Raw genomic sequence first — 25097 nt, forward strand, 5'->3', positions numbered from 1 at the left:
AGCAGTGATGACTGCTTTCATATCATGTTGTTTGAGCAGTGATGACTGCTTTCACATCATGTTGTTTGAGCAGTCATGACTGCTTTCACATCATGTTGTTTGAGCAGTGATGACTGCTTTCACATCATGTTGTTTGAGCAGCGATGACTGCTTTCACATCATGTTGTTGGAGAAGCGATGACTGCTTTCACATCCTGTTGTTGGAGAAGCGATGACTGCTTTCACATCATGTTGTTGGAGAAATGATGACTGCATTCACATCATGTTGTTGGAGAAATGATGACTGCTTTCACATCATGTTGTTGGAGAAGTGATGACTGCTTTCACATCATGTTATTTGAGAAGTGTTGACTGCTTTCATATCATGTTGTTTGAGCAGTGATGACTGCTTTCACATCATGTTGTTTGAGCAGTGATGACTGCTTTCACATCATGTTGTTTGAGCAGTGATGACTGCTTTCACATCATGTTGTTTGAGCAGTGATGACTGCTTTCACATTATCTTGTTGGAGAAGCGATGACTGCTTTCACATCATGTTGTTGGAGAAGCGATGACTGCTTTCACATCATGTTGTTGGAGAAGTGATGACTGCTTTCACATCATGTTGTTGGAGAAATGATGACTGCTTTCACATCATGTTGTTGGAGAAATGATGACTGCTTTCACATCATGTTGTTTGAGCAGTGATGACTGCTTTCATATCATGTTGTTTGAGCAGTGATGACTGCTTTCACATCATGTTATTTGAGCAGTGATGACTGCTTTCATATCATGTTGTTTGAGCAGTGATGACTGCTTTCACATCATGTTGTTTGAGCAGTGATGACTGCTTTCACATCATGTTGTTTGAGCAGTGATGACTGCTTTCACATCATGTTGTTTGAGCAGTGATGACTGCTTTCACATCATGTTGTTGGAGAAGCGATGACTGCTTTCACATCCTGTTGTTGGAGAAGCGATGACTGCTTTCACATCATGTTGTTGGAGAAATGATGACTGCTTTCACATCATGTTGTTGGAGAAATGATGACTGCTTTCACATCATGTTGTTGGAGAAGTGATGACTGCTTTCACATCATGTTATTTGAGCAGTGATGACTGCTTTCATATCATGTTGTTTGAGCAGTGATGACTGCTTTCACATCATGTTGTTTGAGCAGTGATGACTGCTTTCACATTATCTTGTTGGAGAAGCGATGACTGCTTTCACATGTTGTTGGAGAAGCGATGACTGCTTTCACATCATGTTGTTGGAGAAGTGATGACTGCTTTCACATCATGTTGTTGGAGAAATGATGACTGCTTTCACATCATGTTGTTGGAGAAATGATGACTGCTTTCACATCATGTTGTTTGAGCAGTGATGACTGCTTTCACATCATGTTGTTGGAGAAATGATGACTGCTTTCACATCATGTTGTTGGAGAAGTGATGACTGCTTTCACATCATGTTGTTGGAGAAGTGATGACTGCTTTCACATCATGTTATTTGAGCAGTGATGACTGCTTTCATATCATGTTGTTTGAGCAGTGATGACTGCTTTCACATCATGTTGTTGGAGAAGTGATGACTGCTTTCACATCATGTTGTTGGAGAAGTGATGACTGCTTTCACATCATGTTGTTTGAGCAGTGATGACTGCTTTCACATCATGTTATTTGAGCAGTGATGACTACTTTCATATCATGTTGTTTGAGCAGTGATGACTGCTTTCATATCATGTTGTTTGAGCAGTGATGACTGCTTTCACATCATGTTATTTGAGCAGTGATGACTGCTTTCATATCATGTTGTTTGAGCAGTGATGACTGCTTTCACATCATGTTGTTTGAGCAGTCATGACTGCTTTCACATCATGTTGTTTGAGCAGTGATGACTGCTTTCACATCATGTTGTTTGAGCAGCGATGACTGCTTTCACATCATGTTGTTGGAGAAGCGATGACTGCTTTCACATCCTGTTGTTGGAGAAGCGATGACTGCTTTCACATCATGTTGTTGGAGAAATTATGACTGCATTCACATCATGTTGTTGGAGAAATGATGACTGCTTTCACATCATGTTGTTGGAGAAGTGATGACTGCTTTCACATCATGTTATTTGAGAAGTGTTGACTGCTTTCATATCATGTTGTTTGAGCAGTGATGACTGCTTTCACATCTTGTTGTTTGAGCAGTGATGACTGCTTTCACATCATGTTGTTTGAGCAGTGATGACTGCTTTCACATCATGTTGTTTGAGCAGTGATGACTGCTTTCACATTATCTTGTTGGAGAAGCGATGACTGCTTTCACATCATGTTGTTGGAGAAGCGATGACTGCTTTCACATCATGTTGTTGGAGAAGTGATGACTGCTTTCACATCATGTTGTTGGAGAAATGATGACTGCTTTCACATCATGTTGTTGGAGAAATGATGACTGCTTTCACATCATGTTGTTTGAACAGTGATGACTGCTTTCACATCATGTTGTTGGAGAAATGATGACTGCTTTCACATCATGTTGTTGGAGAAGTGATGACTGCTTTCACATCATGTTGTTGGAGAAGTGATGACTGCTTTCACATCATGTTATTTGAGCAGTGATGACTGCTTTCATATCATGTTGTTTGAGCAGTGATGACTGCTTTCACATCATGTTGTTGGAGAAGTGATGACTGCTTTCACATCATGTTGTTGGAGAAGTGATGACTGCTTTCACATCATGTTGTTTGAGCAGTGATGACTGCTTTCAAATCATGTTGTTTGAGCAGTGATGACTGCTTTCACATCATGTTGTTGGAGAAGTGATGACTGCTTTCACATCATGTTGTTGGAGAAGTGATGACTGCTTTCACATCATGTTGTTGGAGAAGTGATGACTGCTTTTACATCATGTTGTTTGAGCAGTGATGACTGCTTTCACATCATGTTATTTGAGCAGTGATGACTACTTTCATATCATGTTGTTTGAGCAGTGATGACTGCTTTCATATCATGTTGTTTGAGCGGTGATGACTGCTTTCACATCATGTTATTTGAGCAGTGATGACTGCTTTCATATCATGTTGTTTGAGCAGTGATGACTGCTTTCACATCATGTTGTTTGAGCAGTGATGACTGCTTTCACATCATGTTGTTTGAGCAGTGATGACTGCTTTCACATCATGTTGTTTGAGCAGTGATGACTGCTTTCACATCATGTTGTTGGAGAAGCGATGACTGGTTTCACATCCTGTTGTTGGAGAAGCGATGACTGCTTTCACATCATGTTGTTGGAGAAATGATGACTGCTTTCACATCATGTTTTTTGAGCAGTGATGACTGCTTTCACATCATGTTGTTTGAGCAGTGATGACTGCTTTCACATCATGTTGTTGGAGAAGCGATGACTGCTTTCACATCATGTTGTTGGAGAATCGATGACTGCTTTCACATCTTGTTGTTGGAGAAGTGATGACTGCTTTCACATCATGTTGTTGGAGAAATGATGACTGCTTTCACATCATGTTGTTGGAGAAATGATGACTGCTTTCACATCATGTTTTTTGAGCAGTGATGACTGCTTTCACATCATGTTGTTGGAGAAGCGATGACTGCTTTCACATCATGTTGTTGGAGAAGCGATGACTGCTTTCACATCTTGTTGTTGGAGAAGTGATGACTGCTTTCACATCATGTTGTTGGAGAAATGATGACTGCTTTCACATCATGTTGTTGGAGAAATGATGACTACTTTCACATCATGTTGTTTGAGCAGTGATGACTGCTTTCACATCATGTTGTTGGAGAAATGATGACTGCTTTCACATCATGTTGTTGGAGAAATGATGACTGCTTTCACATCATGTTGTTGGAGAAGTGATGACTGCTTTCACATCATGTTATTTGAGCAGTGATGACTGCTTTCATATCATGTTGTTTGAGCAGTGATGACTGCTTTCACATCATGTTGTTTGAGCAGTGATGACTGCTTTCACATCATGTTGTTTGAGCAGTGATGACTGCTTTCACATCATGTTGTTTGAGCAGTGATGACTGCTTTCACATTATCTTGTTGGAGAAGCGATGACTGCTTTCACATCATGTTGTTGGAGAAGCGATGACTGCTTTCACATCATGTTGTTGGAGAAGCGATGACTGCTTTCACATCATGTTGTTGGAGAAGTGATGACTGCTTTCACATCATGTTGTTGGAGAAATGATGACTGCTTTCACATCATGTTGTTGGAGAAATGATGACTGCTTTCACATCATGTTGTTTGAGCAGTGATGACTGCTTTCACATCATGTTATTTGAGCAGTGATGACTGCTTTCATATCATGTTGTTTGAGCAGTGATGATTGCTTTCACATCATGTTGTTGGAGAAGTGATGACTGCTTTCACATCATGTTGTTGGAGAAGTGATGACTGCTTTCACATCATGTTGTTTGAGCAGTGATGAGTGCTTTCACATCATGTTATTTGAGCAGTGATGACTACTTTCATATCATGTTGTTTGAGCAGTGATGACTGCTTTCATATCATGTTGTTTGAGCAGTGATGACTGCTTTCACATCATGTTATTTGAGCAGTGATGACTGCTTTCATATCATGTTGTTTGAGCAGTGATGACTGCTTTCACATCATGTTGTTTGAGCAGTGATGACTGCTTTCACATCATGTTGTTTGAGCAGTGATGACTGCTTTCACATCATGTTGTTTGAGCAGTGATGACTGCTTTCACATCATGTTGTTGGAGAAGCGATGACTGCTTTCACATCCTGTTGTTGGAGAAGCGATGACTGCTTTCACATCATGTTGTTGGAGAAATGATGACTGCTTTCACATCATGTTGTTGGAGAAATGATGACTGCTTTCACATCATGTTGTTGGAGAAGTGATGACTGCTTTCACATCATCTTATTTGAGCAGTGATGACTGCTTTCATATCATGTTGTTTGAGCAGTGATGACTGCTTTCACATCATGTTGTTTGAGCAGTGATGACTGCTTTCACATTAACTTGTTGGAGAAGCGATGACTGCTTTCACATGTTGTTGGAGAAGCGATGACTGCTATCACATCATGTTGTTGGAGAAGTGATGACTGCTTTCACATCATGTTGTTGGAGAAATGATGACTGCTTTCACATCATGTTGTTGGAGAAATGATGACTGCTTTCACATCATGTTGTTTGAGCAGTGATGACTGCTTTCACATCATGTTGTTTGAGCATTGATGACTGCTTTCACATTATCTTGTTGGAGAAGCGATGACTGCTTTCACATCATGTTGTTGGAGAAGCGATGACTGCTTTCACATCATGTTGTTGGAGAAGCGATGACTGCTTTCACATCATGTTGTTGGAGAAATGATGACTGCTTTCACATCATGTTGTTGGAGAAATGATGACTGCTTTCACATCATGTTGTTGGAGAAGTGATGACTGCTTTCACATCATGTTGTTGGAGAAGTGATGACTGCTTTCACATCATGTTATTTGAGCAGTGATGACTGCTTTCATATCATGTTGTTTGAGCAGTGATGACTGCTTTCACATCATGTTATTTGAGCAGTGATGACTGCTTTCATATCATGTTGTTTGAGCAGTGATGACTGCTTTCACATCATGTTGTTGGAGAAGTGATGACTGCTTTCACATCATGTTGTTGGAGAAGTGATGACTGCTTTCACATCATGTTGTTTGAGCAGTGATGAGTGCTTTCACATCATGTTATTTGAGCAGTGATGACTACTTTCATATCATGTTGTTTGAGCAGTGATGACTGCTTTCATATCATGTTGTTTGAGCAGTGATGACTGCTTTCACATCATGTTATTTGAGCAGTGATGACTGCTTTCATATCATGTTGTTTGAGCAGTGATGACTGCTTTCACATCATGTTGTTTGAGCAGTGATGACTGCTTTCATATCATGTTGTTTGAGCAGTGATGACTGCTTTCACATCATGTTGTTTGAGCAGTGATGATTGCTTTCACATTATCTTGTTGGAGAAGCGATGACTGCTTTCACATGTTGTTGGAGAAGCGATGACTGCTATCACATCATGTTGTTGGAGAAGTGATGACTGCTTTCACATCATGTTGTTGGAGAAATGATGACTGCTTTCACATCATGTTGTTGGAGAAATGATGACTGCTTTCACATCATGTTGTTTGAGCAGTGATGACTGCTTTCACATCATGTTGTTGGAGAAATGATGACTGCTTTCACATCATGTTGTTGGAGAAGTGATGACTGCTTTCACATCATGTTGTTGGAGAAGTGATGACTGCTTTCACATCATGTTATTTGAGCAGTGATGACTGCTTTCATATCATGTTGTTTGAGCAGTGATGACTGCTTTCACATCATGTTGTTGGAGAAGTGATGACTGCTTTCACATCATGTTGTTGGAGAAGTGATGACTGCTTTCACATCATGTTGTTTGAGCAGTGATGACTGCTTTCACATCATGTTATTTGAGCAGTGATGACTACTTTCATATCATGTTGTTTGAGCAGTGATGACTGCTTTCATATCATGTTGTTTGAGCAGTGATGACTGCTTTCACATCATGTTATTTGAGCAGTGATGATTGCTTTCATATCATGTTGTTTGAGCAGTGATGACTGCTTTCACATCATGTTGTTTGAGCAGTCATGACTGCTTTCACATCATGTTGTTTGAGCAGTGATGACTGCTTTCACATCATGTTGTTTGAGCAGCGATGACTGCTTTCACATCATGTTGTTGGAGAAGCGATGACTGCTTTCACATCCTGTTGTTGGAGAAGCGATGACTGCTTTCACATCATGTTGTTGGAGAAATGATGACTGCATTCACATCATGTTGTTGGAGAAATGATGACTGCTTTCACATCATGTTGTTGGAGAAGTGATGACTGCTTTCACATCATGTTATTTGAGAAGTGTTGACTGCTTTCATATCATGTTGTTTGAGCAGTGATGACTGCTTTCACATCATGTTGTTTGAGCAGTGATGACTGCTTTCACATCATGTTGTTTGAGCAGTGATGACTGCTTTCACATCATGTTGTTTGAGCAGTGATGACTGCTTTCACATTATCTTGTTGGAGAAGCGATGACTGCTTTCACATCATGTTGTTGGAGAAGCGATGACTGCTTTCACATCATGTTGTTGGAGAAGTGATGACTGCTTTCACATCATGTTGTTGGAGAAATGATGACTGCTTTCACATCATGTTGTTGGAGAAATGATGACTGCTTTCACATCATGTTGTTTGAGCAGTGATGACTGCTTTCATATCATGTTGTTTGAGCAGTGATGACTGCTTTCACATCATGTTATTTGAGCAGTGATGACTGCTTTCATATCATGTTGTTTGAGCAGTGATGACTGCTTTCACATCATGTTGTTTGAGCAGTGATGACTGCTTTCACATCATGTTGTTTGAGCAGTGATGACTGCTTTCACATCATGTTGTTTGAGCAGTGATGACTGCTTTCACATCATGTTGTTGGAGAAGCGATGACTGCTTTCACATCCTGTTGTTGGAGAAGCGATGACTGCTTTCACATCATGTTGTTGGAGAAATGATGACTGCTTTCACATCATGTTGTTGGAGAAATGATGACTGCTTTCACATCATGTTGTTGGAGAAGTGATGACTGCTTTCACATCATGTTATTTGAGCAGTGATGACTGCTTTCATATCATGTTGTTTGAGCAGTGATGACTGCTTTCACATCATGTTGTTTGAGCAGTGATGACTGCTTTCACATTATCTTGTTGGAGAAGCGATGACTGCTTTCACATGTTGTTGGAGAAGCGATGACTGCTTTCACATCATGTTGTTGGAGAAGTGATGACTGCTTTCACATCATGTTGTTGGAGAAATGATGACTGCTTTCACATCATGTTGTTGGAGAAATGATGACTGCTTTCACATCATGTTGTTTGAGCAGTGATGACTGCTTTCACATCATGTTGTTGGAGAAATGATGACTGCTTTCACATCATGTTGTTGGAGAAGTGATGACTGCTTTCACATCATGTTGTTGGAGAAGTGATGACTGCTTTCACATCATGTTATTTGAGCAGTGATGACTGCTTTCATATCATGTTGTTTGAGCAGTGATGACTGCTTTCACATCATGTTGTTGGAGAAGTGATGACTGCTTTAACGTCATGGTGTTGGAGAAGTGATGACTGCTTTCACATCATGTTGTTTGAGCAGTGATGACTGATTTCACATCATGTTATTTGAGCAGTGATGACTACTTTCATATCATGTTGTTTGAGCAGTGATGACTGCTTTCATATCATGTTGTTTGAGCAGTGATGACTGCTTTCACATCATGTTATTTGAGCAGTGATGACTGCTTTCATATCATGTTGTTTGAGCAGTGATGACTGCTTTCACATCATGTTGTTTGAGCAGTCATGACTGCTTTCACATCATGTTGTTTGAGCAGTGATGACTGCTTTCACATCATGTTGTTTGAGCAGCGATGACTGCTTTCACATCATGTTGTTGGAGAAGCGATGACTGCTTTCACATCCTGTTGTTGGAGAAGCGATGACTGCTTTCACATCATGTTGTTGGAGAAATGATGACTGCATTCACATCATGTTGTTGGAGAAATGATGACTGCTTTCACATCATGTTGTTGAAGTGATGACTGCTTTCACATCATGTTATTTGAGAAGTGTTGACTGCTTTCATATCATGTTGTTTGAGCAGTGATGACTGCTTTCACATCATGTTGTTTGAGCAGTGATGACTGCTTTCACATCATGTTGTTTGAGCAGTGATGACTGCTTTCACATCATGTTGTTTGAGCAGTGATGACTGCTTTCACATTATCTTGTTGGAGAAGCGATGACTGCTTTCACATCATGTTGTTGGAGAAGCGATGACTGCTTTCACATCATGTTGTTGGAGAAGTGATGACTGCTTTCACATCATGTTGTTGGAGAAATGATGACTGCTTTCACATCATGTTGTTGGAGAAATGATGACTGCTTTCACATCATGTTGTTTGAACAGTGATGACTGCTTTCACATCATGTTGTTGGAGAAATGATGACTGCTTTCACATCATGTTGTTGGAGAAGTGATGACTGCTTTCACATCATGTTGTTGGAGAAGTGATGACTGCTTTCACATCATGTTATTTGAGCAGTGATGACTGCTTTCATATCATGTTGTTTGAGCAGTGATGACTGCTTTCACATCATGTTGTTGGAGAAGTGATGACTGCTTTCACATCATGTTGTTGGAGAAGTGATGACTGCTTTCACATCATGTTGTTTGAGCAGTGATGACTGCTTTCACATCATGTTGTTTGAGCAGTGATGACTGCTTTCACATCATGTTGTTGGAGAAGTGATGACTGCTTTCACATCATGTTGTTGGAGAAGTGATGACTGCTTTCACATCATGTTGTTGGAGAAGTGATGACTGCTTTTACATCATGTTGTTTGAGCAGTGATGACTGCTTTCACATCATGTTATTTGAGCAGTGATGACTACTTTCATATCATGTTGTTTGAGCAGTGATGACTGCTTTCATATCATGTTGTTTGAGCGGTGATGACTGCTTTCACATCATGTTATTTGAGCAGTGATGACTGCTTTCATATCATGTTGTTTGAGCAGTGATGACTGCTTTCACATCATGTTGTTTGAGCAGTGATGACTGCTTTCACATCATGTTGTTTGAGCAGTGATGACTGCTTTCACATCATGTTGTTTGAGCAGTGATGACTGCTTTCACATCATGTTGTTGGAGAAGCGATGACTGGTTTCACATCCTGTTGTTGGAGAAGCGATGACTGCTTTCACATCATGTTGTTGGAGAAATGATGACTGCTTTCACATCATGTTATTTGAGAAGTGTTGACTGCTTTCATATCATGTTGTTTGAGCAGTGATGACTGCTTTCACATCATGTTGTTTGAGCAGTGATGACTGCTTTCACATCATGTTGTTTGAGCAGTGATGACTGCTTTCACATCATGTTGTTTGAGCAGTGATGACTGCTTTCACATTATCTTGTTGGAGAAGCGATGACTGCTTTCACATCATGTTGTTGGAGAAGCGATGACTGCTTTCACATCATGTTGTTGGAGAAGTGATGACTGCTTTCACATCATGTTGTTGGAGAAATGATGACTGCTTTCACATCATGTTGTTGGAGAAATGATGACTGCTTTCACATCATGTTGTTTGAACAGTGATGACTGCTTTCACATCATGTTGTTGGAGAAATGATGACTGCTTTCACATCATGTTGTTGGAGAAGTGATGACTGCTTTCACATCATGTTGTTGGAGAAGTGATGACTGCTTTCACATCATGTTATTTGAGCAGTGATGACTGCTTTCATATCATGTTGTTTGAGCAGTGATGACTGCTTTCACATCATGTTGTTGGAGAAGTGATGACTGCTTTCACATCATGTTGTTGGAGAAGTGATGACTGCTTTCACATCATGTTGTTTGAGCAGTGATGACTGCTTTCACATCATGTTGTTTGAGCAGTGATGACTGCTTTCACATCATGTTGTTGGAGAAGTGATGACTGCTTTCACATCATGTTGTTGGAGAAGTGATGACTGCTTTCACATCATGTTGTTGGAGAAGTGATGACTGCTTTTACATCATGTTGTTTGAGCAGTGATGACTGCTTTCACATCATGTTATTTGAGCAGTGATGACTACTTTCATATCATGTTGTTTGAGCAGTGATGACTGCTTTCATATCATGTTGTTTGAGCGGTGATGACTGCTTTCACATCATGTTATTTGAGCAGTGATGACTACTTTCATATCATGTTGTTTGAGCAGTGATGACTGCTTTCACATCATGTTGTTTGAGCAGTGATGACTGCTTTCACATCATGTTGTTGGAGAAATGATGACTGCTTTCACATCATGTTGTTGGAGAAGTGATGACTGCTTTCACATCATGTTGTTGGAGAAGTGATGACTGCTTTCACATCATGTTATTTGAGCAGTGATGACTGCTTTCATATCATGTTGTTTGAGCAGTGATGACTGCTTTCACATCATGTTGTTGGAGAAGTGATGACTGCTTTCACATCATGGTGTTGGAGAAGTGATGACTGCTTTCACATCATGTTGTTTGAGCAGTGATGACTGCTTTCACATCATGTTATTTGAGCAGTGATGACTACTTTCATATCATGTTGTTTGAGCAGTGATGACTGCTTTCATATCATGTTGTTTGAGCAGTGATGACTGCTTTCACATCATGTTATTTGAGCAGTGATGACTGCTTTCATATCATGTTGTTTGAGCAGTGATGACTGCTTTCACATCATGTTGTTTGAGCAGTCATGACTGCTTTCACATCATGTTGTTTGAGCAGTGATGACTGCTTTCACATCATGTTGTTTGAGCAGCGATGACTGCTTTCACATCATGTTGTTGGAGAAGCGATGACTGCTTTCACATCCTGTTGTTGGAGAAGCGATGACTGCTTTCACATCATGTTGTTGGAGAAATGATGACTGCATTCACATCATGTTGTTGGAGAAATGATGACTGCTTTCACATCATGTTGTTGAAGTGATGACTGCTTTCACATCATGTTATTTGAGAAGTGTTGACTGCTTTCATATCATGTTGTTTGAGCAGTGATGACTGCTTTCACATCATGTTGTTTGAGCAGTGATGACTGCTTTCACATCATGTTGTTTGAGCAGTGATGACTGCTTTCACATCATGTTGTTTGAGCAGTGATGACTGCTTTCACATTATCTTGTTGGAGAAGCGATGACTGCTTTCACATCATGTTGTTGGAGAAGCGATGACTGCTTTCACATCATGTTGTTGGAGAAGTGATGACTGCTTTCACATCATGTTGTTGGAGAAATGATGACTGCTTTCACATCATGTTGTTGGAGAAATGATGACTGCTTTCACATCATGTTGTTTGAACAGTGATGACTGCTTTCACATCATGTTGTTGGAGAAATGATGACTGCTTTCACATCATGTTGTTGGAGAAGTGATGACTGCTTTCACATCATGTTGTTGGAGAAGTGATGACTGCTTTCACATCATGTTATTTGAGCAGTGATGACTGCTTTCATATCATGTTGTTTGAGCAGTGATGACTGCTTTCACATCATGTTGTTGGAGAAGTGATGACTGCTTTCACATCATGTTGTTGGAGAAGTGATGACTGCTTTCACATCATGTTGTTTGAGCAGTGATGACTGCTTTCACATCATGTTGTTTGAGCAGTGATGACTGCTTTCACATCATGTTGTTGGAGAAGTGATGACTGCTTTCACATCATGTTGTTGGAGAAGTGATGACTGCTTTCACATCATGTTGTTGGAGAAGTGATGACTGCTTTTACATCATGTTGTTTGAGCAGTGATGACTGCTTTCACATCATGTTATTTGAGCAGTGATGACTACTTTCATATCATGTTGTTTGAGCAGTGATGACTGCTTTCATATCATGTTGTTTGAGCGGTGATGACTGCTTTCACATCATGTTATTTGAGCAGTGATGACTGCTTTCATATCATGTTGTTTGAGCAGTGATGACTGCTTTCACATCATGTTGTTTGAGCAGTGATGACTGCTTTCACATCATGTTGTTTGAGCAGTGATGACTGCTTTCACATCATGTTGTTTGAGCAGTGATGACTGCTTTCACATCATGTTGTTGGAGAAGCGATGACTGGTTTCACATCCTGTTGTTGGAGAAGCGATGACTGCTTTCACATCATGTTGTTGGAGAAATGATGACTGCTTTCACATCATGTTATTTGAGAAGTGTTGACTGCTTTCATATCATGTTGTTTGAGCAGTGATGACTGCTTTCACATCATGTTGTTTGAGCAGTGATGACTGCTTTCACATCATGTTGTTTGAGCAGTGATGACTGCTTTCACATCATGTTGTTTGAGCAGTGATGACTGCTTTCACATTATCTTGTTGGAGAAGCGATGACTGCTTTCACATCATGTTGTTGGAGAAGCGATGACTGCTTTCACATCATGTTGTTGGAGAAGTGATGACTGGTTTCACATCATGTTGTTGGAGAAATGATGACTGCTTTCACATCATGTTGTTGGAGAAATGATGACTGCTTTCACATCATGTTGTTTGAGCAGTGATGACTGCTTTCACATCATGTTGTTTGAGCAGTGATGACTGCTTTCACATTATCTTGTTGGAGAAGCGATGACTGCTTTCACATCATGTTGTTGGAGAAGCGATGACTGCTTTCACATCATGTTGTTGGAGAAGTGATGACTGGTTTCACATCATGTTGTTGGAGAAATGATGACTGCTTTCACATCATGTTGTTGGAGAAATGATGACTGCTTTCACATCATGTTGTTTGAACAGTGATGACTGCTTTCACATCATGTTGTTGGAGAAATGATGACTGCTTTCACATCATGTTGTTGGAGAAGTGATGACTGCTTTCACATCATGTTGTTGGAGAAGTGATGACTGCTTTCACATCATGTTATTTGAGCAGTGATGACTGCTTTCATATCATGTTGTTTGAGCAGTGATGACTGCTTTCACATCATGTTGTTGGAGAAGTGATGACTGCTTTCACATCATGTTGTTGGAGAAGTGATGACTGCTTTCACATCATGTTGTTTGAGCAGTGATGACTGCTTTCACATCATGTTGTTTGAGCAGTGATGACTGCTTTCACATCATGTTGTTGGAGAAGTGATGACTGCTTTCACATCATGTTGTTGGAGAAGTGATGACTGCTTTCACATCATGTTGTTGGAGAAGTGATGACTGCTTTTACATCATGTTGTTTGAGCAGTGATGACTGCTTTCACATCATGTTATTTGAGCAGTGATGACTACTTTCATATCATGTTGTTTGAGCAGTGATGACTGCTTTCATATCATGTTGTTTGAGCGGTGATGACTGCTTTCACATCATGTTATTTGAGCAGTGATGACTGCTTTCATATCATGTTGTTTGAGCAGTGATGACTGCTTTCACATCATGTTGTTTGAGCAGTGATGACTGCTTTCACATCATGTTGTTTGAGCAGTGATGACTGCTTTCACATCATGTTGTTTGAGCAGTGATGACTGCTTTCACATCATGTTGTTGGAGAAGCGATGACTGGTTTCACATCCTGTTGTTGGAGAAGCGATGACTGCTTTCATATCATGTTGTTTGAGCAGAGATGACTGCTTTCATATCATGTTGTTTGAGCAGTGATGACTGCTTTCACATCATGTTATTTGAGCAGTGATGACTGCTTTCATATCATGTTGTTTGAGCAGTGATGACTGCTTTCACATCATGTTGTTTGAGCAGTCATGACTGCTTTCACATCATGTTGTTTGAGCAGTGATGACTGCTTTCACATCATGTTGTTTGAGCAGCGATGACTGCTTTCACATCATGTTGTTGGAGAAGCGATGACTGCTTTCACATCCTGTTGTTGGAGAAGCGATGACTGCTTTCACATCATGTTGTTGGAGAAATGATGACTGCATTCACATCATGTTGTTGGAGAAATGATGACTGCTTTCACATCATGTTATTTGAGAAGTGTTGACTGCTTTCATATCATGTTGTTTGAGCAGTGATGACTGCTTTCACATCATGTTGTTTGAGCAGTGATGACTGCTTTCACATCATGTTGTTTGAGCAGTGATGACTGCTTTCACATCATGTTGTTTGAGCAGTGATGACTGCTTTCACATTATCTTGTTGGAGAAGCGATGACTGCTTTCACATCATGTTGTTGGAGAAGCGATGACTGCTTTCACATCATGTTGTTGGAGAAGTGATGACTGCTTTCACATCATGTTGTTGGAGAAATGATGACTGCTTTCACATCATGTTGTTGGAGAAATGATGACTGCTTTCACATCATGTTGTTTGAACAGTGATGACTGCTTTCACATCATGTTGTTGGAGAAATGATGACTGCTTTCACATCATGTTGTTGGAGAAGTGATGACTGCTTTCACATCATGGTGTTGGAGAAGTGATGACTGCTTTCACATCATGTTGTTTGAGCAGTGATGACTGCTTTCACATCATGTTATTTGAGCAGTGATGACTACTTTCATATCATGTTGTTTGAGCAGTGATGACTGCTTTCATATCATGTTGTTTGAGCAGTGATGACTGCTTTCACATCATGTTATTTGAGCAGTGATGACTGCTTTCATATCATGTTGTTTGAGCAGTGATGACTGCTTTCACATCATGTTGTTTGAGCAGTCATGACTGCTTTCACATCATGTTGTTTGAGCAGTGATGACTGCTTTCACATCATGTTGTTTGAGCAGCGATGACTGCTTTCACATCATGTTGTTGGAGAAGCGATGACTGCTTTCACATCCTGTTGTTGGAGAAGCGATGACTGCTTTCACATCATGTTGTTGGAGAAATGATGACTGCATTCACATCATGTTGTTGGAGAAATGATGACTGCTTTCACATCATGTTGTTGAAGTGATGACTGCTTTCACATCATGTTATTTGAGAAGTGTTGACTGCTTTCATATCATGTTGTTTGAGCAGTGATGACTGCTTTCACATCATGTTGTTTGAGCAGTGATGACTGCTTTCACATCATGTTGTTTGAGCAGTGATGACTGCTTTCACATCATGTTGTTTGAGCAGTGATGACTGCTTTCACATTATCTTGTTGGAGAAGCGATGACTGCTTTCACATCATGTTGTTGGAGAAGCGATGACTGCTTTCACATCATGTTGTTGGAGAAGTGATGACTGCTTTCACATCATGTTGTTGGAGAAATGATGACTGCTTTCACATCATGTTGTTGGAGAAATGATGACTGCTTTCACATCATGTTGTTTGAACAGTGATGACTGCTTTCACATCATGTTGTTGGAGAAATGATGACTGCTTTCACATCATGTTGTTGGAGAAGTGATGACTGCTTTCACATCATGTTGTTGGAGAAGTGATGACTGCTTTCACATCATGTTATTTGAGCAGTGATGACTGCTTTCATATCATGTTGTTTGAGCAGTGATGACTGCTTTCACATCATGTTGTTGGAGAAGTGATGACTGCTTTCACATCATGTTGTTGGAGAAGTGATGACTGCTTTCACATCATGTTGTTTGAGCAGTGATGACTGCTTTCACATCATGTTGTTTGAGCAGTGATGACTGCTTTCACATCATGTTGTTGGAGAAGTGATGACTGCTTTCACATCATGTTGTTGGAGAAGTGATGACTGCTTTCACATCATGTTGTTGGAGAAGTGATGACTGCTTTTACATCATGTTGTTTGAGCAGTGATGACTGCTTTCACATCATGTTATTTGAGCAGTGATGACTACTTTCATATCATGTTGTTTGAGCAGTGATGACTGCTTTCATATCATGTTGTTTGAGCGGTGATGACTGCTTTCACATCATGTTATTTGAGCAGTGATGACTGCTTTCATATCATGTTGTTTGAGCAGTGATGACTGCTTTCACATCATGTTGTTTGAGCAGTGATGACTGCTTTCACATCATGTTGTTTGAGCAGTGATGACTGCTTTCACATCATGTTGTTTGAGCAGTGATGACTGCTTTCACATCATGTTGTTGGAGAAGCGATGACTGGTTTCACATCCTGTTGTTGGAGAAGCGATGACTGCTTTCACATCATGTTGTTGGAGAAATGATGACTGCTTTCACATCATGTTATTTGAGAAGTGTTGACTGCTTTCATATCATGTTGTTTGAGCAGTGATGACTGCTTTCACATCATGTTGTTTGAGCAGTGATGACTGCTTTCACATCATGTTGTTTGAGCAGTGATGACTGCTTTCACATCATGTTGTTTGAGCAGTGATGACTGCTTTCACATTATCTTGTTGGAGAAGCGATGACTGCTTTCACATCATGTTGTTGGAGAAGCGATGACTGCTTTCACATCATGTTGTTGGAGAAGTGATGACTGGTTTCACATCATGTTGTTGGAGAAATGATGACTGCTTTCACATCATGTTGTTGGAGAAATGATGACTGCTTTCACATCATGTTGTTTGAGCAGTGATGACTGCTTTCACATCATGTTGTTTGAGCAGTGATGACTGCTTTCACATTATCTTGTTGGAGAAGCGATGACTGCTTTCACATCATGTTGTTGGAGAAGCGATGACTGCTTTCACATCATGTTGTTGGAGAAGTGATGACTGGTTTCACATCATGTTGTTGGAGAAATGATGACTGCTTTCACATCATGTTGTTGGAGAAATGATGACTGCTTTCACATCATGTTGTTTGAACAGTGATGACTGCTTTCACATCATGTTGTTGGAGAAATGATGACTGCTTTCACATCATGTTGTTGGAGAAGTGATGACTGCTTTCACATCATGTTGTTGGAGAAGTGATGACTGCTTTCACATCATGTTATTTGAGCAGTGATGACTGCTTTCATATCATGTTGTTTGAGCAGTGATGACTGCTTTCACATCATGTTGTTGGAGAAGTGATGACTGCTTTCACATCATGTTGTTGGAGAAGTGATGACTGCTTTCACATCATGTTGTTTGAGCAGTGATGACTGCTTTCACATCATGTTGTTTGAGCAGTGATGACTGCTTTCACATCATGTTGTTGGAGAAGTGATGACTGCTTTCACATCATGTTGTTGGAGAAGTGATGACTGCTTTCACATCATGTTGTTGGAGAAGTGATGACTGCTTTTACATCATGTTGTTTGAGCAGTGATGACTGCTTTCACATCATGTTATTTGAGCAGTGATGACTACTTTCATATCATGTTGTTTGAGCAGTGATGACTGCTTTCATATCATGTTGTTTGAGCGGTGATGACTGCTTTCACATCATGTTATTTGAGCAGTGATGACTGCTTTCATATCATGTTGTTTGAGCAGTGATGACTGCTTTCACATCATGTTGTTTGAGCAGTGATGACTGCTTTCACATCATGTTGTTTGAGCAGTGATGACTGCTTTCACATCATGTTGTTTGAGCAGTGATGACTGCTTTCACATCATGTTGTTGGAGAAGCGATGACTGGTTTCACATCCTGTTGTTGGAGAAGCGATGACTGCTTTCACATCATGTTGTTGGAGAAATGATGACTGCTTTCACATCATGTTTTTTGAGCAGTGATGACTGCTTTCACATCATGTTGTTTGAGCAGTGATGACTGCTTTCACATCATGTTGTTGGAGAAGCGATGACTGCTTTCACATCATGTTGTTGGAGAATCGATGACTGCTTTCACATCTTGTTGTTGGAGAAGTGATGACTGCTTTCACATCATGTTGTTGGAGAAATGATGACTGCTTTCACATCATGTTGTTGGAGAAATGATGACTGCTTTCACATCATGTTTTTTGAGCAGTGATGACTACTTTCATATCATGTTGTTTGAGCAGAGATGACTGCTTTCATATCATGTTGTTTGAGCAGTGATGACTGCTTTCACATCATGTTATTTGAGCAGTGATGACTGCTTTCATATCATGTTGTTTGAGCAGTGATGACTGCTTTCACATCATGTTGTTTGAGCAGTCATGACTGCTTTCACATCATGTTGTTTGAGCAGTGATGACTGCTTTCACATCATGTTGTTTGAGCAGCGATGACTGCTTTCACATCATGTTGTTGGAGAAGCGATGACTGCTTTCACATCCTGTTGTTGGAGAAGCGATGACTGCTTTCACATCATGTTGTTGGAGAAATGATGACTGCATTCACATCATGTTGTTGGAGAAATGATGACTGCTTTCACATCATGTTATTTGAGAAGTGTTGACTGCTTTCATATCATGTTGTTTGAGCAGTGATGACTGCTTTCACATCATGTTGTTTGAGCAGTGATGACTGCTTTCACATCATGTTGTTTGAGCAGTGATGACTGCTTTCACATCATGTTGTTTGAGCAGTGATGACTGCTTTCACATTATCTTGTTGGAGAAGCGATGACTGCTTTCACATCATGTTGTTGGAGAAGCGATGACTGCTTTCACATCATGTTGTTGGAGAAGTGATGACTGCTTTCACATCATGTTGTTGGAGAAATGATGACTGCTTTCACATCATGTTGTTGGAGAAATGATGACTGCTTTCACATCATGTTGTTTGAACAGTGATGACTGCTTTCACATCATGTTGTTGGAGAAATGATGACTGCTTTCACATCATGTTGTTGGAGAAGTGATGACTGCTTTCACATCATGTTGTTGGAGAAGTGATGACTGCTTTCACATCATGTTATTTGAGCAGTGATGACTGCTTTCATATCATGTTGTTTGAGCAGTGATGACTGCTTTCACATCATGTTGTTGGAGAAGTGATGACTGCTTTCACATCATGTTGTTGGAGAAGTGATGACTGCTTTCACATCATGTTGTTTGAGCAGTGATGACTGCTTTCACATCATGTTGTTTGAGCAGTGATGACTGCTTTCACATCATGTTGTTGGAGAAGTGATGACTGCTTTCACATCATGTTGTTGGAGAAGTGATGACTGCTTTCACATCATGTTGTTGGAGAAGTGATGACTGCTTTTACATCATGTTGTTTGAGCAGTGATGACTGCTTTCACATCATGTTATTTGAGCAGTGATGACTACTTTCATATCATGTTGTTTGAGCAGTGATGACTGCTTTCATATCATGTTGTTTGAGCGGTGATGACTGCTTTCACATCATGTTATTTGAGCAGTGATGACTGCTTTCATATCATGTTGTTTGAGCAGTGATGACTGCTTTCACATCATGTTGTTTGAGCAGTGATGACTGCTTTCACATCATGTTGTTTGAGCAGTGATGACTGCTTTCACATCATGTTGTTTGAGCAGTGATGACTGCTTTCACATCATGTTGTTGGAGAAGCGATGACTGGTTTCACATCCTGTTGTTGGAGAAGCGATGACTGCTTTCACATCATGTTGTTGGAGAAATGATGACTGCTTTCACATCATGTTATTTGAGAAGTGTTGACTGCTTTCATATCATGTTGTTTGAGCAGTGATGACTGCTTTCACATCATGTTGTTTGAGCAGTGATGACTGCTTTCACATCATGTTGTTTGAGCAGTGATGACTGCTTTCACATCATGTTGTTTGAGCAGTGATGACTGCTTTCACATTATCTTGTTGGAGAAGCGATGACTGCTTTCACATCATGTTGTTGGAGAAGCGATGACTGCTTTCACATCATGTTGTTGGAGAAGTGATGACTGCTTTCACATCATGTTGTTGGAGAAATGATGACTGCTTTCACATCATGTTGTTGGAGAAATGATGACTGCTTTCACATCATGTTGTTTGAACAGTGATGACTGCTTTCACATCATGTTGTTGGAGAAATGATGACTGCTTTCACATCATGTTGTTGGAGAAGTGATGACTGCTTTCACATCATGTTGTTGGAGAAGTGATGACTGCTTTCACATCATGTTATTTGAGCAGTGATGACTGCTTTCATATCATGTTGTTTGAGCAGTGATGACTGCTTTCACATCATGTTGTTGGAGAAGTGATGACTGCTTTCACATCATGTTGTTGGAGAAGTGATGACTGCTTTCACATCATGTTGTTTGAGCAGTGATGACTGCTTTCACATCATGTTGTTTGAGCAGTGATGACTGCTTTCACATCATGTTGTTGGAGAAGTGATGACTGCTTTCACATCATGTTGTTGGAGAAGTGATGACTGCTTTCACATCATGTTGTTGGAGAAGTGATGACTGCTTTTACATCATGTTGTTTGAGCAGTGATGACTGCTTTCACATCATGTTATTTGAGCAGTGATGACTACTTTCATATCATGTTGTTTGAGCAGTGATGACTGCTTTCATATCATGTTGTTTGAGCGGTGATGACTGCTTTCACATCATGTTATTTGAGCAGTGATGACTGCTTTCATATCATGTTGTTTGAGCAGTGATGACTGCTTTCACATCATGTTGTTTGAGCAGTGATGACTGCTTTCACATCATGTTGTTTGAGCAGTGATGACTGCTTTCACATCATGTTGTTTGAGCAGTGATGACTGCTTTCACATCATGTTGTTGGAGAAGCGATGACTGGTTTCACATCCTGTTGTTGGAGAAGCGATGACTGCTTTCACATCATGTTGTTGGAGAAATGATGACTGCTTTCACATCATGTTTTTTGAGCAGTGATGACTGCTTTCACATCATGTTGTTTGAGCAGTGATGACTGCTTTCACATCATGTTGTTGGAGAAGCGATGACTGCTTTCACATCATGTTGTTGGAGAATCGATGACTGCTTTCACATCTTGTTGTTGGAGAAGTGATGACTGCTTTCACATCATGTTGTTGGAGAAATGATGACTGCTTTCACATCATGTTGTTGGAGAAATGATGACTGCTTTCACATCATGTTTTTTGAGCAGTGATGACTACTTTCATATCATGTTGTTTGAGCAGAGATGACTGCTTTCATATCATGTTGTTTGAGCAGTGATGACTGCTTTCACATCATGTTATTTGAGCAGTGATGACTGCTTTCATATCATGTTGTTTGAGCAGTGATGACTGCTTTCACATCATGTTGTTTGAGCAGTCATGACTGCTTTCACATCATGTTGTTTGAGCAGTGATGACTGCTTTCACATCATGTTGTTTGAGCAGCGATGACTGCTTTCACATCATGTTGTTGGAGAAGCGATGACTGCTTTCACATCCTGTTGTTGGAGAAGCGATGACTGCTTTCACATCATGTTGTTGGAGAAATGATGACTGCATTCACATCATGTTGTTGGAGAAATGATGACTGCTTTCACATCATGTTGTTGGAGAAGTGATGACTGCTTTCACATCATGTTATTTGAGAAGTGTTGACTGCTTTCATATCATGTTGTTTGAGCAGTGATGACTGCTTTCATATCATGTTGTTTGAGCAGTGATGACTGCTTTCACATCATGTTATTTGAGAAGTGTTGACTGCTTTCATATCATGTTGTTTGAGCAGTGATGACTGCTTTCATATCATGTTGTTTGAGCAGTGATGACTGCTTTCACATCATGTTGTTTGAGCAGTCATGACTGCTTTCACATCATGTTGTTTGAGCAGTGATGACTGCTTTCACATCATGTTGTTTGAGCAGCGATGACTGCTTTCACATCATGTTGTTGGAGAAGCGATGACTGCTTTCACATCCTGTTGTTGGAGAAGCGATGACTGCTTTCACATCATGTTGTTGGAGAAATGATGACTGCATTCACATCATGTTGTTGGAGAAATGATGACTGCTTTCACATCATGTTATTTGAGAAGTGTTGACTGCTTTCATATCATGTTGTTTGAGCAGTGATGACTGCTTTCACATCATGTTGTTTGAGCAGTGATGACTGCTTTCACATCATGTTGTTTGAGCAGTGATGACTGCTTTCACATCATGTTGTTTGAGCAGTGATGACTGCTTTCACATTATCTTGTTGGAGAAGCGATGACTGCTTTCACATCATGTTGTTGGAGAAGCGATGACTGCTTTCACATCATGTTGTTGGAGAAGTGATGACTGCTTTCACATCATGTTGTTGGAGAAATGATGACTGCTTTCACATCATGTTGTTGGAGAAATGATGACTGCTTTCACATCATGTTGTTTGAACAGTGATGACTGCTTTCACATCATGTTGTTGGAGAAATGATGACTGCTTTCACATCATGTTGTTGGAGAAGTGATGACTGCTTTCACATCATGTTGTTGGAGAAGTGATGACTGCTTTCACATCATGTTATTTGAGCAGTGATGACTGCTTTCATATCATGTTGTTTGAGCAGTGATGACTGCTTTCACATCATGTTGTTGGAGAAGTGATGACTGCTTTCACATCATGTTGTTGGAGAAGTGATGACTGCTTTCACATCATGTTGTTTGAGCAGTGATGACTGCTTTCACATCATGTTGTTTGAGCAGTGATGACTGCTTTCACATCATGTTGTTGGAGAAGTGATGACTGCTTTCACATCATGTTGTTGGAGAAGTGATGACTGCTTTCACATCATGTTGTTGGAGAAGTGATGACTGCTTTTACATCATGTTGTTTGAGCAGTGATGACTGCTTTCACATCATGTTATTTGAGCAGTGATGACTACTTTCATATCATGTTGTTTGAGCAGTGATGACTGCTTTCATATCATGTTGTTTGAGCGGTGATGACTGCTTTCACATCATGTTATTTGAGCAGTGATGACTGCTTTCATATCATGTTGTTTGAGCAGTGATGACTGCTTTCACATCATGTTGTTTGAGCAGTGATGACTGCTTTCACATCATGTTGTTTGAGCAGTGATGACTGCTTTCACATCATGTTGTTTGAGCAGTGATGACTGCTTTCACATCATGTTGTTGGAGAAGCGATGACTGGTTTCACATCCTGTTGTTGGAGAAGCGATGACTGCTTTCACATCATGTTGTTGGAGAAATGATGACTGCTTTCACATCATGTTATTTGAGAAGTGTTGACTGCTTTCATATCATGTTGTTTGAGCAGTGATGACTGCTTTCACATCATGTTGTTTGAGCAGTGATGACTGCTTTCACATCATGTTGTTTGAGCAGTGATGACTGCTTTCACATCATGTTGTTTGAGCAGTGATGACTGCTTTCACATTATCTTGTTGGAGAAGCGATGACTGCTTTCACATCATGTTGTTGGAGAAGCGATGACTGCTTTCACATCATGTTGTTGGAGAAGTGATGACTGCTTTCACATCATGTTGTTGGAGAAATGATGACTGCTTTCACATCATGTTGTTGGAGAAATGATGACTGCTTTCACATCATGTTGTTTGAACAGTGATGACTGCTTTCACATCATGTTGTTGGAGAAATGATGACTGCTTTCACATCATGTTGTTGGAGAAGTGATGACTGCTTTCACATCATGTTGTTGGAGAAGTGATGACTGCTTTCACATCATGTTATTTGAGCAGTGATGACTGCTTTCATATCATGTTGTTTGAGCAGTGATGACTGCTTTCACATCATGTTGTTGGAGAAGTGATGACTGCTTTCACATCATGTTGTTGGAGAAGTGATGACTGCTTTCACATCATGTTGTTTGAGCAGTGATGACTGCTTTCACATCATGTTGTTTGAGCAGTGATGACTGCTTTCACATCATGTTGTTGGAGAAGTGATGACTGCTTTCACATCATGTTGTTGGAGAAGTGATGACTGCTTTCACATCATGTTGTTGGAGAAGTGATGACTGCTTTTACATCATGTTGTTTGAGCAGTGATGACTGCTTTCACATCATGTTATTTGAGCAGTGATGACTACTTTCATATCATGTTGTTTGAGCAGTGATGACTGCTTTCATATCATGTTGTTTGAGCGGTGATGACTGCTTTCACATCATGTTATTTGAGCAGTGATGACTGCTTTCATATCATGTTGTTTGAGCAGTGATGACTGCTTTCACATCATGTTGTTTGAGCAGTGATGACTGCTTTCACATCATGTTGTTTGAGCAGTGATGACTGCTTTCACATCATGTTGTTTGAGCAGTGATGACTGCTTTCACATCATGTTGTTGGAGAAGCGATGACTGGTTTCACATCCTGTTGTTGGAGAAGCGATGACTGCTTTCACATCATGTTGTTGGAGAAATGATGACTGCTTTCACATCATGTTTTTTGAGCAGTGATGACTGCTTTCACATCATGTTGTTTGAGCAGTGATGACTGCTTTCACATCATGTTGTTGGAGAAGCGATGACTGCTTTCACATCATGTTGTTGGAGAATCGATGACTGCTTTCACATCTTGTTGTTGGAGAAGTGATGACTGCTTTCACATCATGTTGTTGGAGAAATGATGACTGCTTTCACATCATGTTGTTGGAGAAATGATGACTGCTTTCACATCATGTTTTTTGAGCAGTGATGACTACTTTCATATCATGTTGTTTGAGCAGAGATGACTGCTTTCATATCATGTTGTTTGAGCAGTGATGACTGCTTTCACATCATGTTATTTGAGCAGTGATGACTGCTTTCATATCATGTTGTTTGAGCAGTGATGACTGCTTTCACATCATGTTGTTTGAGCAGTCATGACTGCTTTCACATCATGTTGTTTGAGCAGTGATGACTGCTTTCACATCAT

This window comes from Salmo salar, chromosome 17 (genome assembly GCF_965601325.2).
Source record: "Salmo salar chromosome 17, fSalSal1, whole genome shotgun sequence".
Lineage (NCBI taxonomy): Eukaryota > Metazoa > Chordata > Actinopteri > Salmoniformes > Salmonidae > Salmo > Salmo salar.